The sequence below is a fragment of the Trichomycterus rosablanca genome, chromosome 5 (genome assembly GCF_030014385.1).
Source record: "Trichomycterus rosablanca isolate fTriRos1 chromosome 5, fTriRos1.hap1, whole genome shotgun sequence".
Classification (NCBI taxonomy): Eukaryota; Metazoa; Chordata; class Actinopteri; order Siluriformes; family Trichomycteridae; genus Trichomycterus; species Trichomycterus rosablanca.
The window spans coordinates 39,913,291-39,938,628 of NC_085992.1; the positions used below are offsets into that span (position 1 = coordinate 39,913,291).

The window sequence follows — 25,338 nt, forward strand, 5'->3', positions numbered from 1 at the left end:
CATTCTGTGTAACCCCTTTATTTGTACAATATGTAAAGGTACATATTGTATTGTATATAACCTGACCATGTATCTAAGTGTATTATTCTCACACTCAGCGGTCATTTAGAGTAGCCACTCCATTTGTTGGTATGTTTTTGGTTGTGAGAAGAAACTGAGACACATTAAACTTCACACAGATATTAACTGAAGAAAGGACAAAAACACTGATTTCTCATTTAGATTGCATTATGTTGCGTGTATTCAAAAACACTAAGCTTTCACACACTAAAGAGATCCTATTTGTGCTGTCTCACTAGAGTGTTTGATGGAACCTATCAGGGTTATTAGTTAGGTCTTGTTGGCTGTCGTTGAAGAGTAAGGTTGCACAAATGTGCACATTCAGACTGTCAAGACGAATGTGAAGTCCAACTCTAATGAGAAATGTTGGGCTAACTGTTCAATAATGAGGTACCAGGAGGACTTTGTTCTTATCCATTCCTTGTAAAATGGGTAAGTCCTGGATCATTACCCCAGCACTGGACTTGTATCATGGATTTTATTAACATCCTGATGAGATTCTCACACAGCCAAGCCCATCCTTGTTCTTAAAATGATTTCTGTGACTTTTGCTTAATCGATTAGAACAGAAGACTGAAGTCATTCTTCACACTGATCTTGTTCTGCTGGGAGGTTAGCAAATGGGATGATCCATCACCATGCACTTAATCCTTTGGTGCACAAGCCAATCCTTATTTAAGTAGTACTGTTACACCCAGTGGCTCAGTCATCCATTGCTTCAGTGAAAGGGCTGTTCTCAATATTATTAGAATGCGTGTTTTCAGCCAACAAGCTTGAATTTGAAGGGTATAAGGTTGGGTGTCTGCATAAATGTGAGGCAGTAGAAAAGAGCCAATAACAGAACAGGAAAAAATATTGGTCAGTTGTTGTTGTTTTTATTTTTTTGAGTTACCATGATTATTTTAATCAAAATGTTATTACAGTTAAAGCGGATTTACAATGGAAGGAGAACATTTTTACTAATACATTTTTACCTGCATATCTACAGTTTATTTTGCAGGATAACATTAATAAAACAATACTAACTAACCAGTTCTTGCTCTGTGTCTACAAAGCCATAGTGTTGTAGCATGAGCAGAATGAGGCCTGGTGTTGTCTTTTTTGGTTTCCATCATTGTCCTACACAGACTGTGATTCTTTTTTTATTATAATTTAATGTATGGCAAATAGAGAAAGACCTTGATCTTGTGTTAAGAAAGGTTCTTATTAAACTAAACAAAGCTATGAGCCACAACCTGTCTAAGACTAAGCCTTTGGTGGATCCTCCTTTTTTACCCAATGATACCCATACCTTTTACTGTCACCAGATAGACTCAGACCAGGTAGTTGAGTCAAGTGCAGGTTTATTGGTTCACAAGAGTAGTCACTAACAAACAGGGTCGGTACCAGGTAGTCAGGCCAAAATCCAAAGCAAACAAAACCAAAACAGAAAACCAATCGATAAACCGTGAAACAGTAAGCAATGGTTGTAACCAGAAAGGCAAGAGAAACAAGAAAACGTTCAGAAATGCACAGTATAGCAAATACAAGACTTTGCAGTGAGTCAAACAAAGAGCAGCGTCTTTAAAGAGCCCAAGATTGCCGTTGATTAGGATCAGGTGAGCCACCAGCTCGTTTCTGCACTCACTATCCATTTTATCAGCTCCACTTACCATATAGAAGCACTTTGTAGTTCTACAATTACTGACTGTAGTCCATCTGTTTCTCTGCATGCTTTGTTAGCCCCCTTTCATGCTGTTCTTCAATGGTCAGGACTCTCCCAGAACCACTACAGAGTAGGCATTATTTGGGTGGTGGGTCATTCTCAGCACTGTAGTGGCACTGACATGGTGGTTGAGTTTTTAAACACCTCACTGTCACTGCTGGACTGAGAATAGTCCACCAACCAAATATGTCCAGCCAACAGTGCCTGTGGGCAGCATCCTCTGACCACTGATGAAGGTCTAGAAGATGACCAACTCAAACAGCAACAGGTGAGTGATCATCTCTGACTTTACATCTACAAGGTGGACCAACTAGGTAGGAGTGTCTAATAGAGTGGACAGTGAGTGGACACGGTATTTAAAAACTCCAGCAGCGCTGCTGTGTCTGATCCACTCTTACCAGCACAACACACACTAACACACCACCATCGTGTCATTGTCACTGCAGTGCTGAGAATGATCCACCACCTAAATAATACCTGCTCTGTAGTGGTCCTGTGGGGGTCCTGACCATTGAAGAACAGGGTGAAAGCAGGCTAAAAAGGCATGCAGAGAAATAAATGGACTACAGTCAGTAATTGTAGAACTTCAAAGTGCTTCTATATGGTAAGTGGAGCTGATAAAATAGACAGTAAGTGTAGAAACGAGGAGGTGGTTTTAATGTTATAGCTAATCCATGTATTTACTTTTAAGAGGGAATGAAAAGGACCTCAACCTGCTCTAATTAGTGGGGACAGTGAGGAATAAAGTGTCCCAGGCACTACCCCTCCTCTCCAGATTAGTCAGATATTTCCTCCTCTGCATTGATCCCCACCTTTGCTTTCTTTATTCATTTCTCTATATTACATAATACTGGCCTACCATTCAAAACTTGGAAGTCAAGCCTGTTTTCCAAACTGCCACAGCACATCACAGTCCCTTGGCCATCATCCATGCTTGGTGCGCCAAAATCTGGGCGGCCTCATTATGGTGGACAGACCGATAATCACAGCAGTGTGCACATAGGAAATCATTTTCTGATTTTTTTTTTTACTGTATGCTGACCTGCCAATGTTCTATTTCCCCTCAAGGACCATTACTGAAAGATAACACCATGGTAACAATCCATCAGTTTACATCGGTTTGTCGATTTGTATTTCTGTTCATCATCAGATTCAGTATGTCTGTTCTGAACGGAGGCCAGATAGTTTCTTCTGGATGAAAAGTATGTAATATAATAATAATTTTGGCAGTAGCATTTTAAAACCATCTGTGTTCATTATGTAGCTGGAATTATTGTTTTGCCTCATAAGAATTAATGTTTTCTAAGTTCGGGTGGCAGAGCGGTCTAATGCACTACTGGTCTAATGCGCATACACTAGGGCTGCCACTAATGACTATTTTTCTATCAATTAATCTATAAATTATTTTTATTGATTAGTCGATTAATCTAACAATTAATTTTCCTCGTTTAAGCTTCATTTATTTTAATTTTTTTTAATGCATTTTCTCCCCTTTTTCTCCCCCTTTCGTGCATCCAATTGCCAATTGCATCATGTTTCCTCTCCACCAATGCCGATCCCTGCTCTGACCGAAGAGATCAAAGCTAACCCATGCCCCCTCCGACACATGGGCAGCAAGCCGTATGCATCTTATCACCCACACATTGACAAGTGTTGTGCCACCTAGCGTTGTGTACGGAGAGACACACCCTAAGAGCACTCTTTCCTCATCTCTGTGTAGGCGCCTCTAATCAGCCAGCAGAGGTCGTAATTGCACCAGTCTGACAGAGAGAGACCCGTATCCGGCCATCTGAACAACAGGCCAATCGTTGTTCATGTAGCCACTCAGCCTCAGCCGGCAAGGCAGAGCTGAGATTCGATACGATGTATTCGAAATCCAGCTCTGGTTGCAGCGTGTGTTTTTACAGCTGCGCCACCTGAGCGGCAGCTTCTTTTTTTTTTTACCAACAAACTGTATGGCATAATAATATGGCACAAAACTAAATGTACACAGGGTTTATGTCCATATTATCAAATTCTCAAGTGCTCTATCTTAAACAAAGTGCAACGTGTTTATGGCATTCCGTACACAAAGCAAAGTGCTTAAACTTATAGCAGAAATAAAATAGTTAGAGGTAAACATGTCTCATTAAGTCCAACGTACAGTAACGACATAATGAGCCCAGATTCTAACCTACACATTCACTCAAAACTTACTTCACATTCTAAGCGATGTAAACAAAGTGGTAAGTTTTTCATATGAGAAGCTTTTTGTGCTTTGATCTCTGCGGCAACTGCGAAAATCGCGAACCCAACAGAGCAAAGTGAGCGACGATCTAACTGAACTCGCTAAGGAATACAGTATTCCAAGATCTCTGCGATTAAGAAGCTTAATGAAACAATATAGAAGTGAAGATGTGCCCCTAACTGAACTCGCTAAGGAATACGGTATTCCAAGATCTCTGCGATTAAGAAGCTTAATGAAACAATATAGAAGTGAATGTGCCCCTAACTGAACTCGCTAAGGAATATGGTATTCTAGGATCTCCGCGATTAAGAAATGTAATGAAACAATATAGATGTGCAACATCGCGCTAGTGCTGCTGTGGTACCATCAAAGCTTTACACAGTGTACAAACCACATTTTGTTTTGTGCCAGTTTTACGTATCCCCATACTTTTGATGATTTAGGTCTTGGAAAACTTTGACCTTTTCTTTAAAAGCTCTATGCCTCTGACTGCTGCAGACGGCATTTTTTAAGACTACACTTAATGCCGCCAACCAGTGACTGGACCAAATACGACTTAGGTCATGCACGCAGCAAGTAGTGCTGAGGGAAATCATATGAACGGTTATAAGAATGGAGACGTTGTAGAAATTAAAAAGGATCATTTATAAACATAGTTTTAAAAACGATGCATCGACTTAAAATATTGACCTAGTCAATGATGTCGACACTAAAAATTCGTCTACACTGTATTGCCAAAAGTTTTCACTCACCCATCCAAAGCATTGAATTCAGGTGTTCCAATCACTTCCATGGCCACAGGTGTAAAAAACCAAGCACCTAGGCATGCAGACTGCTTCTACACACATTTGTGAAAGAATGGGTTGCTCTCAAGAGCTTAGTGAATTCCAGCGTGGTACCATGATATGATGCCACCTGTGCAACAAGTCCAGTCATGAAATTTCCTCGCTACTAAATATTCCACAGTCAACCACTGTCAGTGATATTATAACAAAGTGAAAGCGATTGGGAACGACAGCAACTCAGCCACGAAGTGGTAGGTCAAGTAAAATGACAGAGCGGGATCAGCAGATGCTGAGGCGCATAGTGCGCAGAGGTCGCCAACTTTCTGCAGAGTCCATCGCTACAGACCTCCAAACTTCATGTGGCCTTCAGATTAGCTCAAGAACAGTGTGTAGAGAGCTTCATGAAATGGGTTTCCATGGCTGAGCAGCTGCATCCAAGCCTTACATCACCAAGCGCAATGCAAAGCGTCGGATGCAGTGGTGTACTTGTGGTACTTGTCTGACTGCATTGTGCCAAGTGTAAAGTTTGGTGGAGGGGGGATTATGTGGGGTTGTTTTTCAGGAGTTGGGCTCGGCCCCTTAGTTCCAGTAAAAGGAACTCTTAATGCTTCAGAATACCAAGAGATTTTGGACAATTCCATGCTCCCAACTTTGTGGGAACAGCTTGGGGATGGCCCCTTCCTGTTCCAACATGACTGCGCACCAGTGCACAAAGCAAGGTCCATAAAGACATGGATGAGCGAGTTTGGTGTGGAAGAACTTGACTGGCCTGCACAGAGTCCTGACTTTAACCCAACAGAACACGTTTGGGATGAATTAGAGTGGAGACTGCGAGCCAGGCCTTCTCGTCTAACATCAGTGTCTGACGTCATAAACGCGCTTCTGGAAGAATGGTCAAAAATTCCTATAAGGACACTCCTAAACCTTGTGGAAAGCCTTCCCAGTTGAAGCTGTTATAGCTGCAAAGGGTGGGCCGGCATCATATTAAACCCTATGGATTAAGAATGGGATGTCACTCAAGTTCATATGCGTGTCAAGGCAGACGAGCGAATACTTTTGGCAATATAGTGTACGTCATCGACTAGGTCGACCAATCACGGCAGCCCTAGCAAGTTTATAAAGAAATTGATGGCTTAATTTTGTATGAATTAATTTGCCTGCACAGAGCCTTGAACCAACCCCATTATTGTAACATCTACTATTGGTCAGACTACTAGCAAAATAGTGCTTGTCCCAATTGTGGCTAAATAAAAGCAATCCCCAAGTCATGTTCAAGAACCGAGTGAAAAGCTTTCTCAGTAGAAGTAGTTTAGGCCAAGGTTTTCTTCAGGTATGTTCACTTTCCCACTGAAATATCACCAAAACAGATGAAGTCAAGAGGTTGAAGTAAAGGAGTAATGCATATGTATTTTGAAATATTTTCCCCTTACTTTCATTTGCTGCCTTTTAAGTGGCAAAAATATATGTTTAAATAAAATTGCCAATAAAAAAAGTTTTATGAGTGTGAGAATACAATGAAAGCCCTCTGTGGGATCATGTTCTGCTCTGGGAGTGGAGCTGATCTTAACCAGACTTAATATTTAATCAACTTTGCAACTCAGGATCTGAGGGAAAATTGCAGACCTGATCATAAGCACCAGCACATCCCTGATTCAAGCCAAGAAAAGAAGCTTCTCTGTACACTGATCAGCCATAACATTAAAACCACCTCCTTGTTTCTACACTCACTGTCCATTTTATCAGCTCCACTTACCATATAGAAGCACTTTGTAGTTCTACAATTACTGACTGTAGTCCATCTGTTTATCTACATACTTTTTTGGCCTGCTTTCACCCTGTTCTTCAATGGTCAGGAGCAGGTATTATTAAGGTTGAGGATCATTCTCAGCACTGCAGTGACACTGACATGATGGTGGTGTGTTAGTGTGTGTTGTGCTGGTGTGAGTGGATCAGACACAGCAGCGCTGCTGGAGTTTGTAAATACAGTGTCCACTCACTGTCCACTCTATTAGACACTCCTACCTAGTTGGTCCACCTTGTAGATGTAAAGTCAGAGGTGATCGCTCATCTATTGCTGCTGTTTGAGTTGGTCATCTTCGAGACCCTCATCAGTGGTCACAGGACGCTGCCCACGGGCGCTGTTGGCTGAATATATTTTTGGTTAGTGGACTATTCTCAGTCCAGCAGTGACAGTGAGGTGTTTAAAAACTCCATTGCCATTGCTGTGTCTGATCCACTCATACCTGCACAACACACACTAACACACCACCACCATGTCAGTGTCACTGCAGTGCTGAGAACGATCCACCACTCAAATAATACCTACTCTGTAGTGGCTCTGGGAGAGTACTGACCATTGAAGAACAGCATGAAAGGGGGTTAACAAAGCATGTAGAGAAACAGATGGACTGAAGTCAGTAATTGTAGAACTACAAAGTGCTTCTATATGGTAAGTGGAGCTGATAAAATGAACAGTGAGTGTAGAAACAAGGAGGTGGTTTTAATGTTATGGCTGATCAGTGTATATGAGATCGATCTGCTCAGTGCCTTCATCATCGGTCAAGCCTTTGTTGTCACTACACTTCTGTTATGGAATTTTTGCAGATCAAAAATAAGAACCAAAAGAAAACAGCTGGGCTTCTATTATGTGCAATTATCCATAGTCAGGTATGATTTTTCCTTTCACAAGCATGTGTGGTAAGTTCAGATAATGCGGCCTGTCTGTCTGTGCCTACAGACATAGAACGGTTTGTCTTTGATTAGGTTTGAATGATTATTTGAAGTGGAGCCGAAAGCAAAGAGTCAGCAGCAAGAGAGAAATGGAAAAAGCTTAGTGTGTTTTCATACAACACTGAGAGAGATCGGTTGTGACATAGAGCCGTGTCTCCTCATTAAATTCTGCTTTCTGTCCACTATTTTATTTTCCTTGTACAACAGCCGAACAAGTCAACGACACAACTAGGATTTTAGAAAACACTTGTGTCCTGCCCATTTTAAAAGAGTGTAATGTTCAAATGAACTGGAGTGTCACATTTATTTTGTCGAAAGCATCTGCAATAAAAAGAACATTTAAAGAGGAATGGTCACATTTGTCCCACTAACTTTCAAAAATTGCTTTGAAAACATATTTTTTAATCAAGTCAATTGTATTTATATAGCGCTTTTTACAATGGACATTGTCTCAAAGCAACTTTACAGAATCCAGGACCAACAGACCAAATACCCCTGTTGAACAAGCCGAGGGCGACAGTGGCAAGAAAAAACTCCCTTAAAAAATACAGGAAAAAACCTTGAGAAGAACCAGACTCAGCAAGGACCCATCCTCCTTGGGTGGCCTGAAGGATAATTTAAATAAATACATACACAAAATTAAATTGAACTAAAAGTTATAACTAGCAAAAATCATTGGAGTTCTTCATTATTCAGTCCAGCCTGTGATAAAGTCCGTAGTGAGTTCTTGACATCTTTGGTGCAAACACGCCAGGTTTCCATCACATCTATCAGGAGCAGCATTGTTGGCACGGCAGTCTCGACTTGCAGGATTCAACCTCGGGTGGGTAAACAGGTTTCCATAAGAACCACCTCAGGGTAGAAAACAAAGTTTTTATGACCAAGAACTAACAAATTTTTGTTATTTTATTAGACAGATGGGTTGTTTTAGAAGATACAATGTATAATTACTGTTATGTTGTCAATAATGTTTACTATTGTACCTCTTAGGGCAGCAGTTGTCAACCTTGAGGTCCCAAGTTGTCTTAGATGAAGATGCTGACTAACATTATATACCTATTTGTATGTATTGGTAAGGGCAGTACGAACCTTGACATGGGAGTGTGCAAGGTGTACCCCCAAATTAGAACACATTGTGCAGATTCTCAATTTAAAAGGTTTGCACTGAAGGAGGCTAAATACAGCACGATTGAAAAGGGGTGCCTGGTCATTAATTATTTCCTGCTGGGATGCCCTTTACCATGCTTTACTGCAGTTGCTTGATTGCATGATGGATTCCAATACACAGAGCACATTTGATATCTTGCTCACCAGACTTTTTAAATTCAATGTGTTACTCAGGCCCGGGCACAGATGGTGGCAGCAGATTTCCTATCCCATTGAGGGACGGCGGTCTATTTAACCCGTGTCTTTCTTCTCTGTGTTACTCCTCTGGTGTCTAGTGATGATGATCAAGAGCTGAAAAGACAGAGCTGTTTACGTCTGAAAAGAGACATGTTGATTATTTTCCTCTCTTTTTCTGTTACCTGTGAAATTGGCTGTGAATAGAGTTTGAATAGAGTAATTTATGATCAATGATCTTCAGACTGCACTGCATGAGAAGAATTCATGCTATGTACCCACTGAGAGTACTGTGGAAAACATTTCTTACTTAACACAGTCTAATGCAATTAAAAGCCATACATAAATTCTATGCAGTAATGCTGTTCACATTTCAGCTTTCTTTTAAGAAAATGGACATCAAGTGCCAAAGATGAAGAGATCCATCCAGACTATTATCAGTGGAAGTTGCAAAGGCCAACATTTGTTATGGTATAGGAGTGCACCACTGCTAGGGGCTTAGAAGACAAGCATATAGGTGAAGGTACCATTTGTTGGAATTTTTGAGAGACACATGCTGCTATCTTTTACCATGAGATCCATGGTTATTTCAGCAAGACAATACTTCATTCTGCAGGTGCTACATCAGCATGTCTTTGTAGACATGTGCTTGACTGGCCTGCCTGTAATTCAGATGTTTCCTATTAAAATATATATGGTGCACCATGAAAATGAGAATCACACAGTAATCGCTGACTATTAAGTCTTGTATCAAGAAATAATGGGCAAAATTTTATTTGCAAAACAGCTCCAGTTAGTATCATCAGTTAAGCTTCAAATTGTAACTGTGTTCATATTTACAAAACACAATCAAGTTCAAGTATTAAAAAAATGACAGGATCTTGTTGTTATTGCATTTCACAAAACTTTTCCACTTTTCCTTTTTTAGATAGATTCTTTGAGCATCCAAAAAGGTGGAAATCAGATGGCGCTAATAAGATGGACTATAAGCTCTCTCTCAGACATGACCAATCACTACTCTTCCTGCCCTCACTGTTTCCAATCAAAATATAAAAGTGCGGAAACTTTTTGAAGATCCCTTGTAGATCGCTAACCTCAGTAACTAGTTACATAGATCAAAAGTAGGGCTGGCACTGATCCGATACTCTGTATTGGTATTGGTCCGATATTGGCCCATATCACTGGATCGGATATCGGAAAGAAAAAGATGTGTAATTCGATCCGACACTGTTGCTTAATGTAAATAACACTTAATGTAAATAACACTTAATGTAAATAAGGCCACTGTTTGTGTGTAAAGCAAATAACACATGAAGATGCGTTCCAACAGAGTGCCGTTTAGGTGCACCTTGATGACATCAGTAACATGTGCCACTGATCTACATCTCATCCGCAACAGCCATTCATAAAACACACTGATCAACATAAACTTTTAGCATTTAAAAAAAATCATCTACTACTGCAACAACTAAAAACACTGTTTAAACACAATACAAATAATTTTATTAATAATACATTGCTCACCTGAGACCTTTTCCCAGCTTGGAGATATTGCCCATCCTCAAAGATTAATCCATTAGTGTTATGAAATAAAACAAACTACACCGTTTCCCATTTAGCCACAGATGTCCTCTTCAAAGTCCAGCAGGGTTTTTTAATAAGCGCGCATTGGCTTTTAACAATCAAAAAACGTGACAGAACTTTAACGGAAAATCTCAACCAAACTCTGCGTCAATTCTAATTGGTCCATCACGTTTGATTGACAGCCACATCTTCCAATTGTAGACACTTTGGACGACACGCCGTAAAGCGAGATGTGTCACGTGAACAACAGCTCGAACATACTGTAAGTGAAACCAAAAATGCTGCTAAATGTTCTGTGTAAAAGTTAAAATAAAAACTGTTCTGTATTTGTTTATTTAGTCTGAGCATTGTTATTTAGATAGCTAGTTTAACCATGGTGCATTGAGACATGTATTATTACTGCTTAGTGGTTTGAGAGGAGAAATTACGGTATCGGATTGGTATCGGTATCAGCAGATACTCAATTTGCAGTATCGGTATTGTATCGGACATAAAAGATTCACCATAAAGATTCACAGTATACAAACAAGTATCTGCATAATAACAAGTTATGACCATACATGAAGGTTGTAATACTAATGTCCAAAACATCACACTAATCATAATGTGTTCAAGTAAAGCAATGAAAACATAACTGTGCAGAGATTACATGGTAGAAATGTCACATTTCTTTTACTTTTTATTGCTAAATTTTAACTGACACAGTAAGACAATCTATCTGCAGCCTTGACTTGTTTCCAATCTACTTTCTCAGAGTAAAAAATAAAACAAAATACTTTGAACTCCATTGAAAAAGACATAGTACAGATCCGGTATTTAATGTCTTACACATGTCGGGCTCTATTCCTAGTGCTTTAAAAAAACTGTAGTTGTGAAGCCCTTCTAAAAACTGTGTATTATAGCAACCACAACATATCTTAATAATATACGATTTATTGAAATCAATGCATTGAGAGAGAAGTCTTCAAATAACTGATTTGTTTTCCAAAACTACAAAAAAGACCACTTTCAGACCCAAGCACAATACTTCAACATCTCTTACAGAGGTTCTAAAAATCTGCTGAATCTTAGTGTTGCATTTGACATCATACTCTTAAACTCGAGAACTGGGTTGGATTCTCTGGTTTATGTCACACTAACAGGGCAAGATTTTTTCACTGAAATGTATAATTATGTATCTTAGCGAATGCCTATAACCAATGTCGTCCCCCAGGACAGTTTTTGGTTGCTATTGTTTAGTGGATACATGCAGCCCCTTGGCTAAATCCTACAGTACTTAAATATCTTACCACAGCTATGAAGATCATACCCAGATTTATTTGGCCCCAAATGACTATGGTCTCATTGACTTAAAATGTCAGTAACTTGAACATATAAAAACTAGATGTGCTAAAAGTCTATGCAGATGAAAATAAAGTTAAAAAAGAAATATTTTATTTATGAAAGAAACAATGAGATAAAGATTTTTAATTTATTCCTAACCTTGGTGCTGTAATGGACTTAATTTTAGCAGTAATGTTAAAACATTTAATAATAATTTAGCATTATTTATCTTTAAAAACAATACCTTCATGTCTTCATGTCTTCACCAAAAAAATGTCATTCATGTCTCTTGAACTAACTACCTAAAAAGAGAGGCAACTAACTTTAGCTGATGCACCACCCTCATTCTCTCAAGGACGTTATTTTCATATCTTATCTTAGAATCTGTGAAAGACAATATCTTTACTAGTTTTTACGCACTCCATGTTTTTTGGTTTATTTGTATTCACTTCAACTTAGATCTTTAAACATTTCTATGAAAACAATAGCTTTTATTGTTTTTTTTTGTTTTTTTTGTTAAATCAGCTGTCTAATAATTTTGGCCATTTTAATGTAGATGTTAGCTGTAATTGCCCAAACTACCACAAACACACTGCAGAATCGTTTATAGTGTGTGTGTGTGTGTGTGTGGGGGGGGGGTAAATATGACATCAAGCTCAGTCTGGTGTTCACATATACTTGGCAGAGATACATAATTTTGAAATCAAAAAGAGAGAAAATTGTTGCAGTTTTGTTAGCTGTATGATGATGCTGCAAATTTTGCATTTTACCACATACCAAGATACTTTATTAGATTCATATTAGTGATTGGATAGTGACTGGGAAAATATACTGAACTCATTGTCATGTTCACAACATTATACGATTATCAGTTTTAACTGCTGGCATCTATTGATTTTCCAGTTTTGGTGACCCTGAGTCCTCTGTAGTCTCAAAATTCTGTTTTTTTGGCTGACATGTTGTGTATTTGTAGATGTTTTATGCTTACTGTGGTTATTACCAGTGTTTATTTGAGTTACTGTAGCCTATCTGTCAGCTGTACATTTCATCTGTCTAGCTATTTTTCTCTGACCTCCACCACCACCACCACCACCAACATGTTTTTGCCCACAGAACATGTATTGTATATAAGTGCTTTTTTAGGCCAATATAGACATAGCATCCAATAGACTAATATACATAACATTAAAACCACCCCCTTGTTTCTACACTCACTTTATCAGCTTCACTTATCATATAAAAGCACTTTGTAGTTCTACAATGGACACGGTATTTAAAAACTCCAGAAGCGCTGCTGTGTCTGATTCACTCATACCAGCACAACACACACTAACACACCACCACCATGTCATTGTCACTGCAGTGCTGAGAATGATCCACCACCCAAATAATACCTGCTCTGTGGTGGTCCTGACCATTGAAGTATAGGGTGAAAGCAGGCTAAAAAAATTTATGTAGAGAAACGGATGGACTACAGTCAGTAATTGTAGAATACATAGTGCTCCTATATGGTAAGTGGAGCTGATAAAATGGACAGTGAGTGTAGAAACAAGGAGGTGATTTTATTGTTATGGCTGATCAGTGTATATCCTGTAATTTATTTATTATAGGAGCTTGACTAACATCCTTTTCCTAAGGGTATTATAAAGTGGACAGACACAGCACCACATTTCATGTTTTCCTTTGAAAACAAAAACAGTTACTAGTTCTTTCTTCTCCCAGTAATTACTCTGAAATTACGTAAGATGTAAGATGTACAGTACACTGCATGAAACAATATTTTTCTGAAAATAAATTAGCTCCATATGCAGCTGAGATTTGGACAACCCAACTTTGAGCAAGAGTACAGAGTATTGGTTTAAGATGTTTGTTCTGAACACCTTGTAGGAAAAAAAAGAACTTCCAGATGATCACAGGAGATTTTTATTTGTATAAATTGCTACATTCATTAAAAAAGCCTTTATATTTACGACAACATCTTGGCCTTTTTATATTGCATGGCAGATTGTATGTATAGCTTGCTTGATTTTGGACAAATTGTGTTCCATCAGGTTTTAATCAATAGCAGAACTTTGGACCAAGACTGTGTATGACCTTCAAAGACTAACAGGAGAGCTGTTCCAAGGTTAAACTTGTAGAAAGTTTTACTGCCATAAGTACTGACAAAAAATCTGCATTCTTCAATATAAAAGCAAATGTGACGAATGTGTTTATATTTTTTTAATGCATTTTCTCCCTTTTTCTCCTGATTTTAGTGCGTACAATTTATACCCAATCAAATCATGCTTTCTTTTGATTAAGGAGAGCGAGACTGACACACACACCCTCTGACACGTGTGCAGTACAGACTGCATCTTTTTCACCTGCACGAGACGAGTTCATATGCCGATTAGCTTTGTGCACAGAGAGACACTGAGGAATCCCTATCAGGCATTACCATACCGTATGAACAGCAGTCAATCATTGTTCATGCAGCCACCCAGCCCAGCCGGAGGCAGAGCTGAGATTCGATATGATGTATTTGAAATCCCCGCTCTGGTGTGCTAGTGTGTTTTAACACTGCGCCACTTAAGAGGTTCATATTCATACGTTTATTGTAATAAGAAGGTAACCTCTTAGGACAGGATAAAATATAGTATTATATGATCAGACTTGCCATTTTGTACTAAATATGGCTTGTTTTCACATCTATTAGAATATCCAAAACTATGATGTTTTGGCCTGAGCCAGTATTATACAGGCATGAGTTAAATCTTTTGCATTTACAAAACATTTTTAGGGCTGGCTCGATAACACTTTTTTTTATGTCCGATAACGATACTGCAAATTGAGTATCTGCCGATACCGATACCAATCTGATACTGTCATTTCTCCTGTCAAACAACTAAGCAGTAATAATACATGTCTCAATGCACCATGGTTAAACTAGCTATCTAAATAACAATGCTCAGACTGTGAAACAAATATTCTAAAGGAGCAGCATTTTTGGCTGATTTTACAGCACCATACAAACATTTAAAATACGTGACGCATCTCGCTTTACGGCGTGTCGTCCAAAGTGTCTACAATTGGAAGATGTGGATGTCAATCAAACGCGATGGACCAATTAGAATTGACGCAGAGTTTGGTTGAGATTTTAAAGTTCTGTCATGTTTTTAGATTATTAAACCCTGCTGGATTTTGAAGAGGACATCTGTGGCTAAACGGGAAACAGTGTCGTTTATTTCATAACACTAATGGATCAATCATTGAGGATGTAAGAGATCTCCAAGCCGGGACAAGATCTTTATCTCAGGTGAGCGATTTATCATTTATAAAGTGATTTTTATTGTGTTTAAACAGTGTTTTTAGATGTGGCAGTAGTAGATTTTTTAAAATGCTAAAAGTTTAAGTAGATCAGTGTGTTTTCATTTCTGAATGGCTATTGCGGATGAGTTGTAGATCAGTGGCACGTGTTAATGATGTCATCAAGATGCACCTTGTTACGGCAGTTGCCGAGTGAGCTGGCAATAAACGGCACTCTGTTGGAACGTACTGTATCTTTGTGTGTTATTTGCTTTACACACAAACAATGGCCTTATTTACATTAAGTGTTATTTACATTAAGTGTTATTTACATTAAGTGTTATTTACATTAAGCAACAGTATCGTAATGGATTACAGTTTTTTTTCTTTTTCCGATATCCGATCTAGTGATTTGGGCCAATATCGGACCGATACCGATGCAGAGTATCAGATTGGTGCCAGCACTGTCTATTTTATTAGGTTAGCAATGTTTCTGAGGATGAAGACTGTCCTTGTAATGTTATCTATATGAAAATCAAATGAGAGGCTAAGTTCATGGTCAATAGCCATGCCAATAAACATGGTGTAATTTGAAAACTGTGTTTGAAAAAAAGGTTTTCAAACTCCTTTTCCCAGATCTATATAATTATCAACTCTGGGATTTCAAATGATATGACTAGGAAATATAATTTGATGTCATTACTTTTTAAAAGTTTAATACTTGGCCGAGCCATCTTCGGCAGCTAATGCATCTAGTACTGTTTTTGGATTAGTCTTTATTAATTTTGCACAAGGTGAGGGAGCAATTGTAGCCCATATTTCTTTAAATTATACCAGGTTAGATAGAAAGCAGTGGTGTACCTAAATTTTAAGTTCTCACCATAGATGTTCAAATAGGTTAATATCAAATCTGACTGGGTCACTCATTAGCATTCATTATCTTCATTTTGGCCATGTGCTTTGGGTCACTGTATTGCTAAAAAGTGAAAAATCTTCCCAGTTCAAGTTTTCTGGCAATGGTTCAGGAGCATCACTTTGTACTTGGGTTTTGTTGGTCAGTAAAAGAAAAATGGAAGTACAAAGAGAAATAAAACTGGACAATAACATGTATAAAATAGGGCTAATATGGAACTTTTATTTCCAGTAAAGAACATCTAATAAGCAATCGACAGCAAAAGTTCAACCTCATGATAAAAGAATCAAGTGGTGCCCAGGTGGCACAGTGGGATATTCCACTAGCACACCAGCACCGAGATTCTGAACTCCTCTGTTCAAAACTCGGCGTTGCCACCGGTCGGCTGGGCACCATCTATTAGGCACAATTGGCAGTGCCTGCAGCAGACTCTAATTGGCTACTGTGTCTGCTAGGGCGGGATGACTGGACTACGTTTGTGGGGGTCTTCTAACGCTATGCAACGACCCTGATTAGCAGATAAAGACGCCTGTGCAGAGTGCATGGGTGAATAAGAAAGGGTTCCGCTAAGGACCGCGTGCGGGTCGAAGGAGGCGAAAGCAGGAAGTATACCTTCCTCGAATGCAATCAGGGATTCCCCAGCAGTGGAAAGCAAATTGACTATGCTAAATCGGGAGAGAAATGGGTCAATAAATCGTCAATAAATAGAAAAGAAAGAGTCAAAAATTATTACTTCTAATCCATTGGATTAGTTTATTGGATGATATATATCCATGATGATATATATAGTTTATATATATATTTATTATTATTTAGGATGGTAGGCATTGTAGTGTTATATATATAGCACCGTCACTTCACAGCAAGAAGGTCCTGGGTTCGATCCCCAGGTGGGACGGTCCGGGTTCTTTCGGGTTCTGTCCGGGAGTTTGCATGTTCTCCCTGTGTCTGTGTGGGTTTACTCCAGGTGCTCCGGTTTTCTCCCACAGTTCAAAGAAATGCAAGTGAGGTGAATTGGAGATACTAAATTGTCCATGACAATTGTCGATATAAACTTGTGAACTGATAAATCTTGTGTAATGAGTAACCACCGTTCCTGTCATGAATGTAACCAAAGTGTAAAACATGACATTAAAATTGTAATAAACAAACAATATTAGAATACAGTATCATGAAGTATCCTTTCATTCAGCATGCACAATATTCTACATAAATCTTAAGCATACACTGTAAAAAATAAACATTTTTTTACAGGTTTTCCCAGTACATTTTTACAGTTTTTCCCTGTATTTATAAAAGACAGAATTTTTTTGTAAAATTACAAGAATAAACTGTATATTGAAAAGTGTCATGTGATTTACCATAAAAAATCTGTATAAATGAAATACATAAAAAATCTGTTTTTTAACAGTTTTTAGATGACACTTTTAACAAAACTAACTGTAAAAATAAAGTAATCTTCATTGACAAAAATAGCAGAATCTTCTGTAATTTTCAAAAAAAAAAACTTTTGTTATACCGATATATCACTGTCAAATAAATAAAAATACTGTTAATAATGCATTTAAAAAAGTACAATTGCAAAAAAAATATGTGATCAAAGAAAGAAATATTTAGTAATTTTGCATTTCTTAACCACTACTTTACATACATAAATTGGAAAAACAAAGGTATTGCCTACCTTATTAGACAGGCAACAATACAATTTAAACAGATTTTAACTTTTACTTTATTTATGCATTTGTATTAATTTAAAGATTGAATTGTTAAATAAGTGCATTTATACAAACTGTGTAAAACCATAGTCAAATTTAAAACGTTATTAACTGTGATTTATTCTCACATTTATAATATTTAAATCAAGCATAATTTACCCATCCCCACATTCACAGGAAAAATGTATTACAGTTCATCTGTGTAACATGTTGGGTGCACATTCCAACCAGAGCACCACAGATATAAAATGATGCTCTAATTTACCAGTTACACACTTTTGAGTGCCTGTTGGTTTTGCATAAAGAATATATGCTGGTGTGACACAAATCAATTACATTTTAGATTTAAACATGACTGCATTGTGTTTATTAGTTAACTTAACTTAGTTGCTTTATTTCCCTGGAACTACTTAATGCAATAAGTTTATCAGGTGAAACCGGATATGACGCACCGGGGATTACGCAATACATCGTGAAGACACATTGTGTTTCAATGGCATCTCAGGTAATGTGAAGCTTTACAAAATCTTTTTCCATATGTCTAATTGCATGCTAATCATGATGTTTATCTTATTATATTGTTTAATATAGCTCTTTAGTTGAATAATATTCAAGTTTTATTGCTGTACATGCTTTATTTGTTTAAAAATGCTAACGCTAATTCGCGCGTGCTAATGCTAACGGCGGACCTGCTTATAGTGATTTATTTATTAACATCTTTCCAGGGATTCTGTGAATAATATTGAAGTCTTGAGGCAGATTTTAATAGATTGCTGTTGGCTGACTGTATATTAAGTCCGGCTGCGCTGTGTGTGATAACGTTGCATTGCCGTGGTGCTAGCTAGTGCTAAGCTAGTCAAGTTCAACAGCCAGTATTTTCAACTTGTGGCAGTAAGATTCTTTCCCGAAAGGTAAAAATGGCTTAAATTACTTAATGCAGAAATATATTAGAAGAAGGTAGAAAATAAAAAGATGTGTAATATTTGCGGTGCCAGTGCATTAAAAAACATGGACACAACCTAGCTAGCTAAGCTGTGAGCAGGCAGCTCGAGCCTGAGGGGAACTTCAGGCTTTATGTTTGGCGCTCACGTTCTGCACAAACTTAAAAACAAAGTGATTCTGTAACGTTAGTATCATTACAAACCTGAGTTTTGTGACTGTTATCCTGGAAAGCACACACATGTGAACAGTATTGGATAATCAATGAATTTGTAATGTTAAAGTCTTTACTATAGAAATAATATTTTAGTTATTTACAACAAAACAATTGATGTCTTGTATCTTCTGTTTACAGATGGTTGGAAATGTGTATTTGCAGTTGGACTGACCTTTTACTGGTAATTTTTTTTCTACATTTTATGCTAAATTGAAGAATATTGAGCTACTTTTGACTGAACACTGAGTTAAGTTTAGATTAAGTGAAGAAGAAAAAATGTGGAAATTCTTATTATTTATTCTGTTTGGTTCTTTTACTTACTTTTTAGTTTTATGTATTTTATGTCTTTTCTTTTTTAAGCTGGTAATTTCTTTATAAATATTTGTCTTGCTGATTTTGATTTCCTTTAGTTTTCTTTAGTAATTTTTTATTTATATATCATTTTAATAGTATCCAATTTCATCTACAGTTTAGGATTCCCCCAATCACGCAATACCATCAGCGCTAGGAGGGTGAAGGTAAGCACAAGTTTCCTCTGAGTTGTTACAGCAACCACCCCATCTTTTACGTCTGAGTTAAAATAAAGGTTAAAGTGAGATATGTTAAGTCCTAAATGGATATTTGTGTACTGTTAAGTTCAAGAAAGTGATTTTTTCATCCTCTGTTCCATTGTAGGATGGTGATATGGCTGCAACTGAACGGGGGATTGAGGAGACTGTTCTGGGGATCTGTGTGACTAGAGTTGAGGGAGCTGAAGCCATGGACCCCCTGCCAATACTGGAGTGGTATTAGAAGGTGGTGTGGTTCTTGGGCAGTGTGTTCCTTGCCTTTGCAGTTCGGGCTGATTTATGCCTTATACAGTGTATCACAAAAGTGAGTACACCCCTCACATTTCTGCAGATATTTAAGTATATCTTTTCATGGGACAACACTGACAAAATGACACTTTGACACAATGAAAAGTAGTCTGTGTGCAGCTTATATAACAGTGTAAATTTATTCTTCCCTCAAAATAACTCAATATACAGCCATTAATGTCTAAACCACCGGCAACAAAAGTGAGTACACCCCTAAGAGACTACACCCCTAAATGTCCAAATTGAGCACTGCTTGTCATTTTCCCTCCAAAATGTCATGTGATTTGTTAGTGTTACTAGGTCTCAGGTGTGCATAGGGAGCAGGTGTGTTTAATTTAGTAGTACAGCTCTCACACTCTCTCATACTGGTCACTGAAAGTTCCAACATGGCACCTCATGGCAAAGAACTCTCTGAGGATCTTAAAAGACGAATTGTTGCGCTACATGAAGATGGCCAAGGCTACAAGAAGATTGCCAACACCCTGAAACTGAGCTGCAGCACAGTGGCCAAGATAATCCAGCGTTTTAAAGGAGCAGGGTCCACTCAGAACAGACCTCGCGTTGGTCGTCCAAAGAAGCTGAGTGCACGTGCTCAGCGTCACATCCAACTGCTGTTTTTGAAAGATAGGCGCAGGAGTGCTGTCAGCATTGCTGCAGAGATTGAAAAGGTGGGGGGTCAGCCTGTCAGTGCTCAGACCATACGCCGCACACTACATCAAATTGGTCTGCATGGCTCTCACCCCAGAAGGAAGCCTTTTCTGAAGTCTCTACACAAGAAAGCCCGCAAACAGTTTGTTGAAGACATGTCAACAAAGGACATGGATTACTGGAACCATGTCCTATGGTCTGATGAGACCAAAATTAATTTGTTTGGTTCAGATGGTCTCAAGCATGTGTGGCGGCAATCAGGTGAGGAGTACAAAGATATGTGTGTCATGCCTACAGTCAAGCATGGTGGTGGGAATGCCATGGTCTGGGGCTGCATGAGTGCAGCAGGTGTTGGGGAGTTACATTTCATTGAGGGACACATGAACTCCAATATGTACTGTGAAATACTGAAGCAGAGCATGATCCCCTCCCTCCGGAAACTGGGTCGCAGGGCAGTGTTCCAGCATGATAATGACCCCAAACACACCTCTAAGACGACCACTGCTTTATTGAAGAGGCTGAGGGTAAAGGTGATGGACTGGCCAAGCATGTCTCCAGACCTAAACCCAATAGAACATCTTTGGGGCATCCTCAAGCGGAAGGTGGAGGAGTGCAAAGTCTCGAATATCTGCCAGCTCCGTGATGTCGTCATGGAGGAGTGGAAAAGCATTCCAGTGGCAACCTGTGAAGCTCTGGTAAACTCCATGCCCAGGAGAGTTAAGGCAGTTCTGGGAAATAATGGTGGCCACACAAAATATTGACACTTCAGGAACTTTGTACTCACTTTTGTTGCCGGTGGTTTAGACATTAATGGCTGTATATTGAGTTATTTTGAGGGAAGAATAAATTTACACTGTTATATAAGCTGCACACAGACTACTTTTCATTGTGTCAAAGTGTCATTTTGTCAGTGTTGTCCCATGAAAAGATATACTTAAATATCTGCAGAAATGTGAGGGGTGTACTCACTTATATTTATAACCTTATGATTTAGAACTTGAGTTACCCTCCTACATTCAGATACACTTTTGATGTACTCCAAAACTGTTTGTTTCTGGAACTAGATGCTAACAAACTGTCATGAAGCTCAATTACTAAATACCAAGCTGTTCAGTGAGATGTAGTCCATACTGAGTATTACACTTGTGATGTACTGTTTATCGAATCCCACTGTGGTTGCACTTTCTGAAAACTTCAATGTTGGTACTGTGTTTTGTACATAATTCAGATTTATACATGTTTCATGTTTTGTAGACATTTCACTTAACTGTATGGTGCTTTGTTAAACATTTTCCATTTAAATGAATTCTGATTGCACTTATTGTATTGTATTGTATGCTGTATTGTGTTAAAGACGTCTGATTCTTACACTGATCAGCCATAACATTAAATATATAACATTACCTCGTTTCTACACTTACTGTTCATTTGTGTGAAAATTATTTGGGTCAAAAATAGCTGAACTGTGGTGGATTTTGATCCATTTTGATGCTGAATTTAACAAAAGTTATTTATATACTGCATTTTCATACTGCAAGTTCTGTATATGTTCTAAAGTTCTATATAACATGTAAGAGCTGCAAAATTTCACAGTAATTTAAAGTGTTATGCAGACAAATCTTAACCTACTTCTAATTTTTTTGAGCTTATATTTTTAAATGAAGAAAAACAATTTAAAACTACAGGTAACATGTTTTAGGGAAAAATGCTTTTATTTTGACAGTTTATTAATGTATTTCAATAATAAAAAAAAGACAATTTAACAGATAATTTTTGCAATACCTCTGACAGTTAATTTAAAATTGGGCTTTTGCTAAGTAAAATTACATGGGTTTTTTTGTTTTATATGCTAATTTCTTGTGATAACAGTAGAATATATCTGTACTTAAACTTTTCTTTATCATTTATAAAGAGAATTATTCTGTTTTTTAGAGGTGTATGACACTGTTCTAACAATTAATATATGTTAAAAATAGAAGATTTCATGAAAATATAGGACAATTTCCTGTAAAATTACAGTGATAGATGTTAATTATGGTAAGTATAATTACCGTTTTTTTACAGTTTATCTCCGTTTTAAATTTTACAGTATTTTTCAATTTTTTTACAGGCTTTCTCTGGCGCCCCTGCTGCCAGAAAAATACCGTTTTTTTACGCTATTTTTTTTTACAGTGTATAAATGATGTGTGTTTAATCTGATTTAGCAGATACATGAACATGAGTAGGAGCAGAAATGTACCCAGTGGCAGCAAATATAGCAAATGAAGCACTTGACCTATTACCTATTAAATTTAACCCACAAAATGTACTGTAGAATAAATGTATTGTCTTATATTTCATCATGAGAGAACTAAGTATATCCATGCCATCTGACGATTTTATAGGTCTGCTGTAGACTTATCAGTTTGACGATGGTCAAGGGCATCAGGTCATCCCTTTTTTCGGGTAATAAAATGAAATGTGCCTAAAAACTGTGAGCAGAGATAAACTTGAGGACAGAGTAATCAATCTCTTTATTGGTGTTAAAGGAAGCAGGCAAGACCAATTATGCAGTTTTAGTTCTTTGGCCTCTGTGACTTTAAATTATGACTTATTGGTACCAAAGTTAAGAGGACATGAGATGAGTCAACATTTTCCTAAATCTTACCTGTTCCCAAGGGCAGAGAAAGATGTCTTGATAAGATAAGAAAGCATTCAAAATGACTGCAAGTAAATGATTAAAACAATAGCCATTACTTTGTTCTTTCTGTGGCCTTAAAAACTTCCAGAATTGACACTGGAATGCAAACACAGGGGATATTTTATGATTTTACGTTTTCAGGTGGCGCAGTGGGATATTCCGCTAGCACACCAGTGCAGAGAACTTAGCGCTGCCACCGGTCGGCTGGGCACCATCTAGCCTGCAGCAGACAGGTTTCGGCTAGGGCAGGATGCCCGGACTACGTGTGTGGGGTCTTCAAACGCTGTGTAAGGACCCTGATTAGCAGATAGAGAGGCGTCTGTAAAGAATGCATGGGTGAAAAATGGTTCCGCTAAGGGCTGCTCACGGGTGACTGTGAAATTTGACTGAACTTGGCAATTCTGCAAGGAAGAATTCCCCAGTCTAGGGGTGCAAAGCTGGTAGGGACATATCTGATGGCTGTAATTGAAGCAGAAGAGAATGGCTTTTTTCAGAACATTTTCAGTTCACAAGGTTATATCGAACACAATTTAGTCTTGGACAATTTTGTATCTCCAATTCACCTCACTTGCATGTCTTTGGTTTGTGGGGGGTATCCGGAGCTCCCGGAGGAAACCCACGTGAATACGGGGAGAACATGCAAACTCCACACAGAAAGGACCCAGACCGTCCCACCTGGGGATCGAAACCAGGACCTTCTTGCTGTGAGGCGACAGTGCTACCCACTAAGCCACCATGCCACCCAATTAGTGGAGTAGTTTAGTTTAAATAAATTATATGCCTCCAACTTTCCGGCCACAAATGAAGTAACTTTTTCCTAAAGGTCTTAAACTTCATAAGATAAGTGTACAGGGTTGTGAAAAAGCATGTGTCCCTTTTTCCTATAGCTTTTGTTGCTTTTATTAACAATGAATGATTTTAGATTATTAAGAAGAAAAAAAACCCCGTGATATTATACAAAAACACAAGCATTTTATAAACCATTATTTATTTAAGTAAAAATAAATAGTCACCATAAAATTGACACCATGAAACAATTTACACATTCCACCAACTGGAAAGAGAAACTCACTGACACAGAGAGAACAGGGCAAGTTCTTTGCAGAAAGTAATTGGAGATGAGGTTTAAACCCCCCTGATGAACATAGTAACACTCTCAACTGTACATGTAAAACTATTTCCTTTTAAACAAAGAGTTGCTGAGATCTTACACACTATTAAAGGTTCATAATTGAATTCATAGTAAAATATCATGCCCGGAACATTATGATCTGGTTTCCAGACATTCATCAAATAAACACAGCTGCAATTCTAATGTCACTGTAATCCATCTTTTCATTTTTCTATATTTGAGTTCAACAGCTGCAGGTCAACTAGAAAGATATGTAGACTACATGTGGGCTTTGTGTGCATTGCTAAGCAATAAAGAAAAAAAAAAATAATAATGCCGTGGTAGCTCAGCAGTAAAGGTATTGCACTAGTTATCAGAAGGTTGCCACTTCAAGCCCCTCTGCCACCTGTTTTTTTTTACTACAAGCAGCCAATTATTTCCAAAGGAATACAAACTGATACTCTTTATGAGACTCCAAGCAGCTCCTTATTTTTAGAGTACTACAAGCTTATTCTCTTTTTAGATGACTACAAATGGCTACTTCTTCACAAGCTGCTTCTTTACCTTTTTAAGTAAAAAACAAGCTGCATCATTACTCCAAATGATTACAAACTGCTAATATTTTCCAGCGGACTGCAAACTTCTGCTGCTGTACAAAACTCCATGATTTAACTTAATATTTAATCATTAAATGCAGACTAGGCCCAACCTGTTTTCACTTTCTGTAACTGAAGTCAAGCCCATAACTATTGTATTAATATCCTTGATAGACATTAAAATATACTCAACTTGTCAGACTTTCTTTTCTTAAAAATAAGAATTGACTCTCCAGAGTGCTAGCTAGCTAGAAGAGGATAAATACCACAGTGAGTCTTGGTTCTCCTAAAGGCCTCAGCCTTTTGTCTGCACCTTAGAGATCTGTCATTGTTAATGTCACACTTTGCCCTCTCACTAAGGGGTTATTGCATTGGTATCTGTAAAGCTAATTTAAGACCATAGGAATCAATAAATTCCACCCTGTACTGAGCAGATCTTGACGTACTTTGTGTTTTATGGACCTATTTCAGGGGTCATGTTAAGCACTGGAGGAAGAAAAGGTCCAATGGTAATTGGCCAACACAGGAGAGATGGATAGTGCATCTATCTATGAAGGTAAATACCACAACAAAATCCATGCATGAAAAGTAAAGTATTCAGACCCCTTGATTTGACTATCAA

General features: G+C 38.0%; 1 long non-coding RNA gene across 1 annotated transcript; it reads left to right on the forward strand.

Annotated features, from left to right (window-relative positions):
* Nucleotides 1-18,487: 18,487 nt before the first annotated feature.
* On the forward strand, nt 18,488-19,688 carry LOC134314555 (uncharacterized). Its single transcript, XR_010012401.1, has 4 exons — nt 18,488-18,579; nt 18,963-19,005; nt 19,294-19,342; nt 19,500-19,688. It is a non-coding gene; the product is annotated as an uncharacterized LOC134314555 (long non-coding RNA).
* The last annotated feature ends 5,650 nt before the right edge of the window (nt 19,689-25,338 follow it).